Source organism: Mytilus californianus, unplaced genomic scaffold, assembly GCF_021869535.1.
Source record: "Mytilus californianus isolate M0D057914Y unplaced genomic scaffold, xbMytCali1.0.p SCAF_1, whole genome shotgun sequence".
Taxonomy (NCBI): Eukaryota; Metazoa; Mollusca; class Bivalvia; order Mytilida; family Mytilidae; genus Mytilus; species Mytilus californianus.
Window position 1 is genome coordinate 70,262,399 of NW_026262581.1, and position 15,594 is coordinate 70,277,992.

Genomic DNA, 15,594 nt, shown 5'->3' on the forward strand with positions numbered 1-15,594 from the left:
TTGGTGAAGAAATATAGCAAGAAATTTGGAGAAAACTCTCCGATTATCAAAATATTCTGTACAAATTTAAGGTATAAAACCACTAATTCATAGCCCCATTGCTTTTTATAATAAATTCTGCAATTTCAAGCATTAATGGCTACTTTGTCTGAAGTTCAAATAAAATGGCAGTTATTTCATGTCAAAAATGTACCTTATCCTGACTTGTGCTGAAAAAATCAACATACCTTTAATTGCATATTAGAGCGTACTGGTTCCCGGAAGTTTGATAGTACAAAAACAGGAACTTCTGATCTGAACAACAGGCCAAATGTGCCCTCCTATAAAAAATTCATATACTTCTTTATTGTTCAAATAAATCTTTCAACAAGGGTTCTACAGTAATCCCAAGTCCACAAGCTTTCATTTGATACCAAAACTACCCAAATATACCCGCTATTGAAAAAGATACAGCTATGCGTAGGAACTATTTTGTTTAAAATATGTACTACTTTCTTGTATGTTCTTTCTGACCGGGCCTGAATTAGTGGTTCTATACCTAAAGCGACGTATGTTCCTCATTCATTTCGAAAATTCTGGAACCATAGAGTACCCCTTTCACAGTGTAAACGCAGATCTTAGAAAGACTACCGTTGTTGCCTGTGTAAATAATTACTTCATTTTAACCTAAAGCAAAATAATAATAATTCCGATTTTATTCAAATATATGTTAGTATAGGTTAAAAGAATATAATTAAAGATGACAGGAGCCACCTAGTTTTATTCATCTAAGCTAATAGGTAGAAGTTAAATTATTTTCTACTGTCCTGTTTTTTAGAAAAGAAAATTGAAATAGTGAGAAATGAGTGTTGATTATTGTTGAGGAAAAAGCGAGAAATATGGAGGAAACACATTTAAGCAAGGAGTGTTCCTCATTCATACTTTTTGCAAATGTTACACCCATATACATTATTCATCAATATTCTTCAATATGTCCAGCAAGAAGATAGGAACAGATTGGTGATAAAAAACTAAATTTGCTTCGTTCTTATCATTCTAATGTGATCAACAAAAAGAAATAACAGTTTTCGTTTGTACTTGTTTTCATCAGTAATATTCATATATATTTAGACAACATGCAAAATTGTTTGTTGTCTTTAATTCCACCAAGATTTAAGAAATCAATTTTTGAACTTGGAAGTTACTATGCGATATATCTCATCATTATTTGATAGAAAGGGTTACATAAACAGGTAATATATACATATAGGTGTAAGTCCGTCATAATGTAATTTCACATAAGCAAACTTTTCATTTACAAACATTCTGTTTTGTTTAGTTCATTACATATATAGCCAATTCGAAGTGGAACAAAATCTACAAATTACGTACATAATTGTTAAATGTATAATTTGCATCTCTCTTTGATTATGTCAGATCGTTTTATTGTATGTTGCTTCAATCTAAATGTCGGACAACGTTTTTAGTGAAGCTAGCTCTGTAATATCTGTTTAACTGTTGAAATGTGATAGGATTGTTTATGTTGATAAATATAAATTATATGATATAAAATGTGTGTATTATAATTGTTTTCTTTTCATATTAACGTTAAAAAACCCAAAATGGAATGTATTCTTTAACGAAAAAGGTAAAAATACGCTTCCATTTAGGTATCTATTATGAAAGATGCTATTCGCATTAATGTTTTAGACTGTAAATGTTCAAAGTATCCTCCTATGTCATTGCAAAACATCCTCAAGTTGTGTAAGTCCTTTTTAGATTCATCCATACTAATAGTTTTACCATTCCATACCACATATTCAATTGTCCATAAGTCGAATATTAATGTCTTCGATTTAAGTTCATTTTTTTTCATCCTGAATAAAACGGCAGTTCGTCTCATTCAACATCCAATGAAAAGTAATTTATTCTTTTTCTCCCAATTTTACTTGGAATATTATCTAGTGTATAGCAAGGAACTGTTAAATAATTTGCCATATTGATAGTGTTTAAACGATGATGTCCTCCTAATGCAACTGCTTTAATGAATTGTATTTTGTGCAGGTGAAATGAACCCACATCAACGCCATACATTTCATTTTAATAAGTCAAAGGCTGGGGTTTGCTTCAACAATTTTTTTTATACTTTTTAAGAATTTGCAACGAACGATACTTAATAAACTGAAAAGACAGAAAATTGTACAGTGACGACACTTGGACGTCAAATATGCATTTGAACGTCTGTAGATAAAATAAAACAAAGAGTTTCTCATTTTTTGTAACTATCTAAATAGAGAGATGTATGAATTACTCGTAAACTATACACTATGTGCAAATCTTGATTAAACTATAAATAAAGCATAGTTGGACGACTCTTATACTAAATGTGACAGTGGGTTTTGTGACTTTTTGGTTTCAAATACATCATGGGTATTCATGTGATACAAATAATATACAATGCTGCTACAAAACAGTAAACTTTGTTTTCATAAACAAAGAATACTAACAGTTACGTCAACAAGTCTTTGAAGAAAAATGTCTGAACCTTTTTATCTACCAAACTCGCTTTTCTACGCAGCAACGTGAGGAATTAACTGTACGGCGGTTATAACCCGTGATATAGAACCATTAACAGACTGCAACTAATATGTCATTGTATTCTTAAAACTATGTATTTGCTGATTTGTTACAACATTTGTTAAGAACTTCAAGCATAAATTCAGGTGACACGATTGTTCCTTGAACTCTTTGTACTCTATACGATGTATGCACTGGTAGAAATTTAAGGACATGTCACATATAAATTATCCAGTCACCCAAGCGTGAAATGTTAGAGAAATGCTTGTTCCTGTCTAAAATATACGGACTAATGGAGTTGCCTCGGTTAATTTCACTTAGAACCTTAGATGCAAACTAAAACTGAAAGCGTTACCAGTCACTCAAGCGGTTTTTGTAAACGCTTTTTAATATCCAAGATAGTTCCATAAATAAAGGTTCATTTGTTTGTGATGTATAGGACCCTACAAATAGACCGAAACCGAAAACGCTATTAGGTTTTCCTTGTATGAAAATGCATCGCATATGCTATGCAAATGTTTCGCCTCTACGGGGAAAATGAAAGTATAGTATTATTATTTAACAGTAAACATGAACCACATAACAAAAGCAGTATAGTGGAATTTAATTCAATATCAAAAACTGAATAACAATACATGTTCAAATTTATACAATATTTGATCGCGAAATATTCTTAAATGTATCGAGTTGACGCATCGATGGCTGTAGGCGCGATCAAAACCCCGTTCGCATCTCTTACCTATTTCATGAATTCATATAACTAATACTTTGATAAATCATGAAAAAAAAATGCATAAACTTTTCCTCTGTTTATTTATCATTCTACACTAGAAATGCATGACAAATATTGCTAACATGGTATTTTAGGAGTCGCACAATGTATACACTGTTTTAGTATTTTATAAAAAATATGATTTTTTTAGTCAAGTAGGTAAACAAGAATGTGGAAATAACGTATAGTTTGGCTATATTGATTAGCAATTTGACGAATGAATGGCAAAATTTCTTTTTTTTCAAATTTTACAATCAACAAGTAAAACGAAAATAACAAAAATACCGAACTCCAGGCAAAATTCAAAACGGAAAGTCCCTTATCAAATGGCATAATCAAAAGAACAATTATTGAATGAAAGCCTTAATTAACGTAATTCTAATAAAACTTGTGACTTATAGTTATTCAATTTTACATTCATTTCATTCATTTGTTGTCTCGCCTGCAACGAAAGCCACTGAATGCGAAACATAGAGATTATTATCTGGGTCCGGCGGTTTATCATGTTGATAGTGATCAATGGTGATATAAATAAATTGATACTTTGAAGTATTGTTTAATATGCTTGACCAGCTGAAAATACCTGTTTGGAATAAAACAATAATTATGACTATCTTAAGTATACATTTTGACTTTAAGTATGGTTAGCTTTCATTTGACGGTAAACAGTTACAACATATCCATTAAATTAAGGTGTTATGTACTATAAATATTGACTAAATTATGGTTATCATTATTCCAAATTGCTATTTTAGAAAGAATAAATTTCCAAGGTATTCACTGCCATCCAGTATTGAGACCTTTCTTTTAGTAATAACTTTGCGATGTGTGCATTGATTAATTTGCTTCATGTTCAGTTTGATACCTTCACACCATGGCACAATGCTGCTAGCGTAGCTATAAGTTTTTTTCCAAAAACAATGAAAAACTAACACAAAGTTATAAATTCATCCATTCTTTTACAAAAAATGAAAACAACTCGTTATAAATTTGATGCGCCCGAAGCGCATTTCTGGATTTATCTTCATCAGGAACGCTCAAAGTCGAATATTTGAAAATCAAGGATGTATTAGGACCGAAAACATTGCAGAGCATAAACCAAAAAGGATTTAAAAAAATAGCCAAATCCATCTAAGGCCAACTTTGCCTTTACAACTATGTTTGTACATGTAACTGGCTTCATTTTCTGGCTTGGATTCATGCTCACCCCAATCAGAATTCTACAAAACAAAATATGTATTGAGAAAGAACTTGGTATATTCAATTATTGTGTAATATTGTAACTAATCAAAAATTATATACCTAAAAGAAAGTCACAATTGAATTATCTTGATTTTCGTTCAAGGCGAAAACTTGCAATCATGACTTGCTTGGTACCAAGCAGATTAGAAATTGATTGTTAAGCTGCATTCGGTTATCGTACCACTGATGAAAAGATAATGTTGTAATGCAAATAGTGTAAATTATCAATAATTGATTACGTGTAGAATAGGTGAAAAATATAATGAAAAAGTATAAAATCATAAACTTATACCAAACACGGATGAAGGATAGGAAGATTGACTCTTTGTTTTCCAACAAATAGTTTTCTTGTTATTTTGGTTATACGTTGTTGTGTTAGTAAAAGATCTACCCGGAAATATGTTTTTAATCCTTGCGAGATGTGGAAAGATGTTAATATCAGGGACAATATACCTACGAAAGAAATTGAAGTAATTCCAAATTCATGTATGGCCCCAGTTCCCATGTTATAACAGGAAAACTTAACATCTCCCGGGACTGAGAGTTGAAATCATTAGATGGTTATATACAGCTCTAGATTTTTAATATGTCAAGTATATACAAATACAATAAATACTTAGAAAAGGACATAAATATCCTCCCCAGTCAATTATTGATTGGAGTGTGTGACGTAAATAAAGGCAACAGTAGTAAACCGCTGTTCAATATTCATATTTCGATTAAGCAAAAATAAATCCGGGTAACACACTGAAACCGGAGGAAACATATCAAATATAAGAGGAAAACAACGAAACAACAGAAACACTGAACTACAACAAGCGCCAACATACAAAGAAACAACTGTAGATAACAACTGCCATATTCCAGACTTGGTACAGGACATTTTAAGAAAAAAAATGTGGGTTGAACCTGGTTTTATGACTAGCCAAACCTCTCGCTTATATGGCAACATCATCCACGACTCACTCCATACTCCAAGCAGAATCGAATATCATGACTGTACTGGCTTCAGGAGCAGCACAACACACGTTACAAATATAGATTGATTTCGTCTTCAAGCCATTGTTCCGCTACCAAACTATCTGTTCTGCTGACTAGTACACTTAGTACAAAAAATTTGGTAATATTTTTTTTTAAATAAGGGCTACGATAATAGTGGAATTAATTACTTTTGAAGTGCTTCATAAGTTGCATGCTCATTTTGATGCTTTCGGATCTGTTCAAAGTTTTGATGTTCTACCCTATATACCACTTTGCCTCATCCTCATAATATCTATTAAAATAAGTTCACGTACCTAATCAAATAGGCATTCAAAACGTCACAATGTGAATATATAATTCCACACTCTTTCAGGTATTTTGTTTTAGTATCAACGAACTATGTCATTTGGGCCTGCTTAAATATGAAAACTGTTCTTGGAATATTAAAAGATAACGTTTTTGATCGATTTAGAGATTCAGTATATCGTCAAGTTATCCGAAGTCCAATGGGGACTAACTTTGCACCACTTATTGCGGACCTGTTTCTGTGTTGTTACGAATCACATCTTATGTCTAAAATCAGCAAAGACCGATCGAAACAACATCTGATACAAACATGTAATAATACTTTTAGATATTTGGATGATATTTTGGCTCTCAATAATGACGACTTCAGTATGTACACGAAAAAGATTTATCCTGCTGAACTTACTTTAAATAAAGTTAATACTAACAATGAACACTGTCCGTTCCTGGATCTTGATATCTATATCTTAAACGGGAGCTTAATACTAAAATTTACAATACAATAGAGGATTTTTCATTTCCTATTGTTCATTATCCATTTGTAGATGGTGACGTTTCCTTACCATCATCGTATGGTATTTATATATCTCAACTTGTTCGATTCGCATGTATATGTAACAACGTATTTGATTATAACGGAAAAAATCTGTATTACTGAAAAATTATTGCATAAGAGTTTTTGATATCACATACTTTTAAAACTTTTACTTAGTTTGATCATCGGTACAAGGATATCATTCGTACATATAAAACAAAGTACAGACAAGTCACATCTCATACATTCCGGTATTTCACAACCCATCTTATATGGTAATATTAGAATCATGTGCAAAACAGTGTAGCCGAGACCTTTGATTGGCGCGCTAAAATATCCCATTGACTGGGTCAGATTAGGTGAACGTTCGTATGTAACGCCCACAACTCACGACGTATTTATTATAAACATTTAAACTGTGGGGTTGCCAAAGGGTCTCAGTATATATACGAACTACAGTGCACAGTATATTATATACATATTTTATTTGCGATCATAAAATGTACGAAGTCGTCCATTACTATGTAAATTGGGTCGATTAAAAAAAAAGCTGAATATGTTTCTGTTGCCAAGGGTTTTTCACAAGTATAGTAGTTAGCAGAAAAGATCATCAAACTATACATGTTATACTGAACTGCGGCCAAGCTTAGCGAAAGGTCGTGCAACATAATCAGTCAAACAAACTTTATTAGATTAACTCGTTAAGGAACGATCGTTTTCATTGGTCAATTCAATTTCAAACCTTCGACCTCACACCTGCGAAAATAGAACACGCGTACTATAAAGCTGAATGGACTGATCAGTATTCACGTAGCCGGTCAAGGTCGTTAAAAACTTCCATCGTCGTATTCACGTACATGATTGTGTTCTTGATTATCCCATGGCAATTCTAGCTTTTATACATGTGCATGTAAAATTTTAAACTATAATCTGAACAGTCACGTCGAAATATTTAATTCAACTGTCTCCTCTCAATTGGTTCTGGATTAAGGGAGCTACTATTTTATTTTGATTGGGGGTGGGGGACTTGGATGAAACATTTTGTCCTGCATTTTTTTTAGTTGTTATCTCTGTCCTGTCTTTCTATTTTTCAGTCTGTTAGGTCCTGACTATATTTATTAGTTTATCCTGATTTTTTTACATAAATCGTCATCCTGCCTTTTTTTGTCAAGTTGCTCACCCTGCCTTATCTTTTATTCAATCTACTTGATGAATTAACGTTGTACTTGAAATGAAACCGTACTTAACTACAAAAATAACCAAATTATACACTAAAGATATTGCTCGATTTTTATAGTAAATGGGTTTGTGTTATAAACTGTTCATTATTCATATTCTTTCATAATTTTAGGATAGTGTGATTTTTTTTTCTGATTTAGTTTACTTGATTTTGAAAAAGAAATCCCGAAATTCTAAGTAAATTCAGAACATTCAGCCATGCTTTGTTTTATAGAGAAAAAATGAAGATGGCAAACCATGGCACGGTGGAAGGAAATGTACTTTATAAACTCCAGCGATATACTTTCTTAATTTATAATTAACTGTTTTGCTATCCTCGGTTGAAAATTATATATTGTAAATATTTAAACAGTTGCATAGAAAACAATCAGTTTTAAACAGTGTGGTTATTCACTAAATGTATTGATAAAAGGTGACTCCATTTTTGTACATACTTTTACAGTAGTCATCCTTAATTTTTTAATATTTCGTTTATAAGTTTATCGTACATGTATGATTTTGTATTTCATTTTAATACGCACGCATGTCACACGTTACTTTGGCGGATAGTTCAACAATGTTATGCAAAGCTCTATTCTTACGGTATGAAACTAAAGGATAAATTTTCAACCAATTAAAATCGACAACAGTACATTTATATAGTTCCATATAAACTACGACATTTCTCACAAGTATTTATTTATTTTTTAGTTCCACACATGCAAAAATAAAATCTTCGCCGATGAAACATTTCAAACCTTTTTACACCAACATGCCTTCACTGAATTCATTTGAATTTCGTGGTGACCATGATAGTACATTGCATAGTACATCTATATTCACGTACACACATGATACGATCGTTCGGGGACAGGTTGCTCGTTTATGACACGTCATTTCTGAATGACCAAACGCTTAGCTACTTTATTTTCGTTTTATAGCATGAAAACAATAAAAGAGGAATGCGCAACCCATCATAAATTTGAAATGGATCAGTATTATGAGATCCTTATTATAAGTAACTACGACATTGTCAGGATAATAACCTAGCGTCAATATGAAAGAAATTAAAGTGGTTCATACATTCATCCGTATAAAAGCGGCACATGTATTTTATTTTATCCTTATATTTTTCATAGCGCGGTACAAGTGCTGCATGCATAAAGAATATTACTTAACACAAATTATTAGTATAATATTTCGACCCCACTTTTTGAAATTCACAAAATACTTATTTAATTATTTCGACCAAAAATCATTGTTTTTTACGTTCGTAGTAACGTAGTACATTCCATTGTCGGTCACCTGTGTCAATTGACGTGCACACTACAATTGTTGTTGTATTTAAATCTTTCGGCCAATGAAATGAGACGTTACAAGTTGTTTGTTTGTGATACGCCAGAATGTTATCAATGAATTATCAATCGCTAAACTTGACTGCATTTCAGTGTACCTATTCAAAAACGTAAATGCAAATTTCACAAGGCTTGATCCAAATAGCCTTTTTACTGTCTAATAACTTGCAAGTACGAAAAAGACAGGAAAGAAGTATATTTTGTCTATATGTTTTGTGTTTGCACACTTTTTAAAGTTGATCATGCATTCGTTCTAAAATAAAATTTTGACCAGATAAAAGTTAAAAGATGACATAATTGGACAACCGCAATTGTTAAATCGCTTTAACGTCCGAAAAAAAGATAATAATCAACACATCCATTGTAACTTTTAAAGCCAGTTAAATCCTTTTTTGCTGAAAGAACGTCCGATATCATAAAAATTGATTATCAAAACATAACAAAAACACAAGTAAAGAACGTTTAAGTATTCAATTTAAATCAAAACACAAAGGTTATTCCTGATTAGTTTTTCGAATTATTTTATTTAGGCGTTGAGACCCTTTGGTTACCCCACAGTTTAAATGTCTATAATAAATACGTCGTGAGTTGTGGGCGTTACAGACGAACGTTCACCTAATCTGACCCAGTCAATGGGATATTTTAGCGCGCCAATCAATGGTCTCGGCTACACTGTTTTGCACATGATTCTATATACAAAGCACAAACATGTTGTCATATACCGCAAAAGCTAAAAACATTTAAACAGACTTATTCACAAAGGATATAGTTACGATACTGTTGTAAAGGCATTAAATATGGCATTTTTTGACATTAATGTTGATTCACTCGTAGGGTCTGTGCATCTGAAATAAACACATGTATTCTTAAACCAGTTGTTAGAATGATACGGGTTATGTTCTTCTCGTATAATTTATGATGGCATTATAATGAACACGTGAAGAGAGGTATTCTGCATGATTTCCATACATGTATGATGAAGACATCGAAAGAAAAAATGGGAATTTTTATTGTTCCTCCCGGCCGGCTGGACTACTTGAAAACAAGTGCAAAACATTTACCAAGGTATAGTATAAACATTCAAAATAAACAGTAGGATTTCGGCGAGTTATCATTCAAAAAGGGAACCTTTATTCTTACTTTTTATCAATATTTACTTTAGCTTTATAAGTATATCACAGATGACACAAAGGTGCACAACCTGATTTTTCTATAATAATAGTATGATACCTTTCAATTATTAATTTACATTTCATTAAAAACTATCATTTTTTTCATTTTTTTGCTTTTTTCATTTTTCCTTTCAATTTTGTTTTTTTTGTGTTTTTTTTTTTTTTTTTTGTGTCTTTTTTAATATCAATTTGTTTTTATAAAATATGTATACTTTATTGTCAACCCTGTTCGTCAAAGTTTCGTATAATTACTCGCCAAAATGTGATACTAAAAATACATTCAGGAATGAGTGTATATACACAAAATTTATGTTATATGAATTTAAGGCGCAATTATAAGTAAGCCGTCTACCAAAACCAATAACAGCAACAAGACATAATCTTTCGATTAGTTTAATATAGGTCTGAAGCTAGCATGTCAGTAAATGCTAGTAAACCTTTTTTAATTGATGTTGATCATTTTCATTATGCTTAGTTTCCTCCGTTACCTATTCTAACATCGGACTCGAACTTCTTTCAAACAGAGTTTTACTGTGCATATTGCTGTGTGTTTATTTATTCAACATTGGCTAGAGGTATAGGTGGAGGGTTGAGATCTCACAAAACATGCTTAATCCCTCCGTATGTTTGCATCTGTCTTTGTTCCGGTTGTTCTTTGACACATTCCTCGTTTTCAGTCTCAATTCCATTCTGAAAGGAAATAATTAAACGCTGTATAAACATTTTAAGGTTAATGAAAATGACATGACACATAGTTTTTGGTATAACAATAAGAAGATGTGGTATAATTGCCAATGAGACAACTCTCCACCAGAGACCAAATGACATAGTAGTTATTAACTATCTAATTTTTAGTACATGTATCTTTTAATATTGATCTTTGTAGGTTGTGTAAATTCTTTAGGATTAAAGATGGTGTGTCTTTTCATTACAGTAGTCTTTTCTGAGGTGTGTACTGTTATCGTCAAATTGAGCATTACATCATATCTTTTTCTAATTCATTTCTTAAATCAATGCCAATGTACTCCTAAAACTCAAAATGTGATGAATCTTTGTCAATTAACATAAGAAAATTGTTTTTTGTCAAATGATAGATATAAAGAAATTGTTTGAAGAAAATAAGATTAAAGAAACACAAACCAGCAATACATGCGTATGCAGTGCGTGTAGGGATTTTGTGTTATGAATAGATAAACTTATCTGAAGCACAATTAGAATCAGCGTCCTTACGAAACTTTGCCTTTTGCATGTTCAAGCTAAAATAGCTATGAACATTTTTTTGTTTGGAAGTAGTGTTAAAACTTTTTACTGATTACATTTTGAATATAAGAATTATTTACAGTTTTTACACATGTTTAAGTTGATAAATAAATACTCAACATGCTCAAATAACTCGTAAAAGCTGCATTTCTTTTAATAAATTTAACAATGAAATAACATCATGTGGGTTCAAATTTCTTCTTTTCTAACTTATGTTTATGATAAAGAGAAAGTTAACGTTTGTGAAAATCATTATAAAATCTTCTGAATTGCCCACGACAGTATGAAATTCTTCCTTCCAGGCAAAAAGCTGTTTTGTCTACATCTGTTTATTGCCTATTACATGTGTATTTGAATTCCGATTCACGCTGATTATTACGTTTTCAATGTTAACATCCTGATCATAACATATTAAAAGTTAACATCCTTATTATAACCTTTTCTCTAAATTCATATTTACATGATTGGTCAAATATATCATGCATGAACTATTGTTATACAAAACATTTTGAAATTTAAAAGTACGTACAACATAATTTTAGGTAGAACAATGTTATTTTCTATGCCAATTTCGTGACAACTGACTTGTTAGCACTAAATTTATATATTCTAAATTTCATAAAATACTTTATCATGTTAAGCCTTACATTGATGCTTACAGATACAATCGTTTTTCTTGCTCAGATTTAATGTTTGAATTTAAAACAATTACAAAAAACTTGAAAATTAATTATGAAAATGATGTAAATAACAATTAAACAACACTTGTTCATAGAACAATTGAAGGTCTTTCCACATCATGATGATATTAGTGTTTTGATAAGAAAGTTGACAAAAAAGTGTTAAAAGTAAACTCTAAAAGTATGATAAAACAGGTAACTTAATACTGATTCCCAAAAAAAAATGGTTTCATGTACTTTAACTTGAAATATGGGACATCATTAGCTACTTCCGGTTTAGAAAATTACTTTTCCGGTGTAATATGAAAGGACATTTGATACTGATCTAAAAAATACAACGTTGCTATGGACCTTTCTGTAAATTTTCAGCGTCAATAACTCATATAACAAAAGCCCCAAAATGTTGCATCAGTTCTTTTGTATGTAGCTTTCATAGTTGGAGATGAGGTGCACACACTGACAAAGGGCAAAATTTAGAATATGACCTTGACATTTGACCTTGACCTGATTTTCCAAGTTATGACTCATGGATCTCAAATCAAAATATCTTAGGTCTTTACGGCTTACGGATTATGCGTTTCACTGAGACACCGATAAATTAGATGGTGACGGGTATATAACTCCTGTAAAATGTCACCGGATTGCTTCGCTCCAATTGACTAAAGCTCAATGAAGAGATAATGAACAATTAAGAAAAAGAATTTTGTCGATGTCTTTTTTGGTTACAGAGGAGATGCACACACAAGATAAACTGTGTACGGGGATGTAACTCTTACACAGAAAATTGTTTAGTTGTGCAGGGTTAAATTTAAAAGCGCATACACTGTGCGATACAATATTAAAAATATCTAAGCGACATGTTGCGAAACAATTATTTGACGCAAGATCAAACTTTGGTGGAAGAAAAGAATAGAATAGAATAAAACCCAATTGTTCTGAAAACAATTGAGGGTCTTTTCACATCAATTTTCTAAGTAATTGATAAGAAGCTACTTCCGTTTTACTCAAAGTAACTATCATGATTATAGGAGTCCAATGATAGGTTTCTTCATACTGATTAAAAAATATATGGTTTCTATATACTTTTGTCTGAAATAAGGAAGATAATAAGCTAAATCCGGTTTAGAAAATTCACTTCTGGTCTCATATGATAGCTTTATTCACACAGGTTCAAAAAATATATGTCGTTTATATAGCTTTACCTGAAAAAGGAGATAATTTGCAATTTCCGGTTTAAAAATATGTCACTTCTGGTCTCATATGATAGCTGTATTTACACTGATTCCTAATACATACGGTTTCTATATATCAAGAGAGATATTAAGCTTCTTCGGATTTTTTTAAGGTCCCTTCTGGTCTCAAATGAAAGGTTATGTATGCCCATGGTTTCTAGGAACTTTTTCATGAATAAAAAGTTCAAAAATGGCTACTCCCGGTTTACTCAAGGTCACTTCCGGTTGACATTTTTCAAGGTCATATGTAACCAAATATTTTACAAAAGACCCTATGGCTTTATTAAAAACCAAGTTGAAGTGATAAAGAATTAAACTTATATTTAAACATTTCAGGGTCAAAAACTCCCATAAGATGTCATTGGATTGTTTCATATCAAATGTATCATATCTTCATCACAAGCAAACATTTTGCACTAGTTCTTTTATATATATCTTTAAGGATGTACACCTCTGAGGAGCCAAACATTTCTAGAATTAAACTTTTTTTCTTAACCTGATTTTTGGGTTTATATGACTGTGAACAAATAATTGGCGAAGAAAAAATCATATGGTGGTGCACTTCTTTTTTTGCTACGGCCCTTTGAAAGTACCCAATTTTGATGATTTCCCCATTTTTCATCAGTTGTTGGGCTATTATCGTGAAAAAAATCACAGTTCTACAATTAAACGTTTGTTCATACTTTTAATAAAGATGAAGTGGACTAATCTGAATAACTTTAAGTATAAACTATAGGTAGGTGTTAATATAAGAAAGTTTTATCATATTTTAATGTTTTATCGTGTCAAATTTACCATGCTGTCAATTTTGTAAATTTATGATTTTTCTCTGTTTTAAGAACAAAATGCATATTATTTCAAATTCTTTGTTATAAATGATTGAAAAAATACATATCTCAGAAATTTGAATAGAAAAAAGTAATATGGGATGTAAATGTTTCTGGTAAAATCATTTATTGTACCCCTCACCCATTTTCTCAAAAATATGGCTAAAAAGACGGGCTTGATTGGTAATAAAATTTGAAAAATTAATTACTAAAAACCTACCGATGTTAATACACAATGTTTTCACAGAGTTCAGTTTGATCATGATATTTATTAAATTCATTGCTATTTTCCACTTGTATCACATGTTTTGGAAATAATTCCAGAACAAGATTTCAACGAGACTGAAACGTCAGAAGAATACATCCTTAAAAGGAAATGCAAAAAACAAGCATTAGTCAAAATTGAGAAGATGATCTTGACCTTTAACCTAAACCTTATTTTCTAAGTTAGGAAACAAGGACCTCAAATTAAATGACTCTAGGTTTATACGGCTCACGGTATATGAGTTACAAAAGCATAACGACAAATTTATTTGGTAAAGGTAGATTACTCTTATAAGATGCCATCGGATCGCTTCAATCCAAATCAGCAAAAAATTCCTGAGAGTGTAACGAACAAATAAGAAAAATAATTTTGTCGTTATCTCTTTTGGTTACATAGAATATGCACTCACAAGAAAATTAGTGATAAGGGAGATAACTCTTACAATACAACGTCTTCTGCTAAAAAGGGTGAGTGTCAAGCGTAGTAACTGTTCGATATGATATTCAAAACATCTAAGCGGCATCTTGCGGAACCACTTAATATCTAAAGAAAGCGTTTGGCCAAAGAAGAAAAAAATAATAATAATTAAAAACCAATTTTTCAGAGAACAATTGAAGTCCTTCCACATCATTTTTATAAATAATTGATGAGAAGCTACTTCTGATGTACTCGAAGTTACATACTATTGGCATCCAATCATAGATTTCTTTATACTGATTCAATCAATATATGGTTTCTATATACTTTTCTCTGAAAAAGGATATAATTTGCTACATCCGGTTCAGAAAATGTCACTTCCGGTCTCATATGATAACGTTATTTACACTGATTTCAAAAAAATATAGTTCTTTTTTACTTTTGTCTTTAATAAGTGATATAATTATTCACTTCCGTTTTATTAACGGTCAATTCGGTCTCAAATGATAGGTTTATATATGCCTCTTTAAACAAATATACAGTTTATATGTACATTTCAATGAAATAAGTGCAAAAATTGGCTACTTCCGGTTTACTCCGGGTCACATCTGGTTGAGATTTTTCAAGATCATATAAGACCCAACATTTTGCAAAAGAACATTTGGCTTTATCATGTACCAAGTTGAAGAAATAACCCGTTAACCTTAAATCAAAACATTTCATGGACAAATATAAATCAATTGTTTGCCAAAAAAAAATGTAAACGGTCTTTCCCC

At 31.3% G+C, this 15,594-nt stretch overlaps 1 long non-coding RNA gene across 1 annotated transcript in view; it reads right to left on the bottom strand.

Annotated features, from left to right (window-relative positions):
* Positions 1-3,352: 3,352 nt before the first annotated feature.
* The window catches only part of LOC127723343 (uncharacterized), a 51,063-nt gene continuing 38,821 nt past the window's right edge, over positions 3,353-15,594 (bottom strand). The window contains exons 2-3 of the long non-coding RNA XR_007992008.1: positions 10,626-10,827; positions 3,353-4,548 (exon numbers count right to left, since the gene is read on the bottom strand). This is a non-coding gene — a long non-coding RNA (uncharacterized LOC127723343). The remainder of the gene's footprint in view (positions 4,549-10,625; positions 10,828-15,594) is intronic.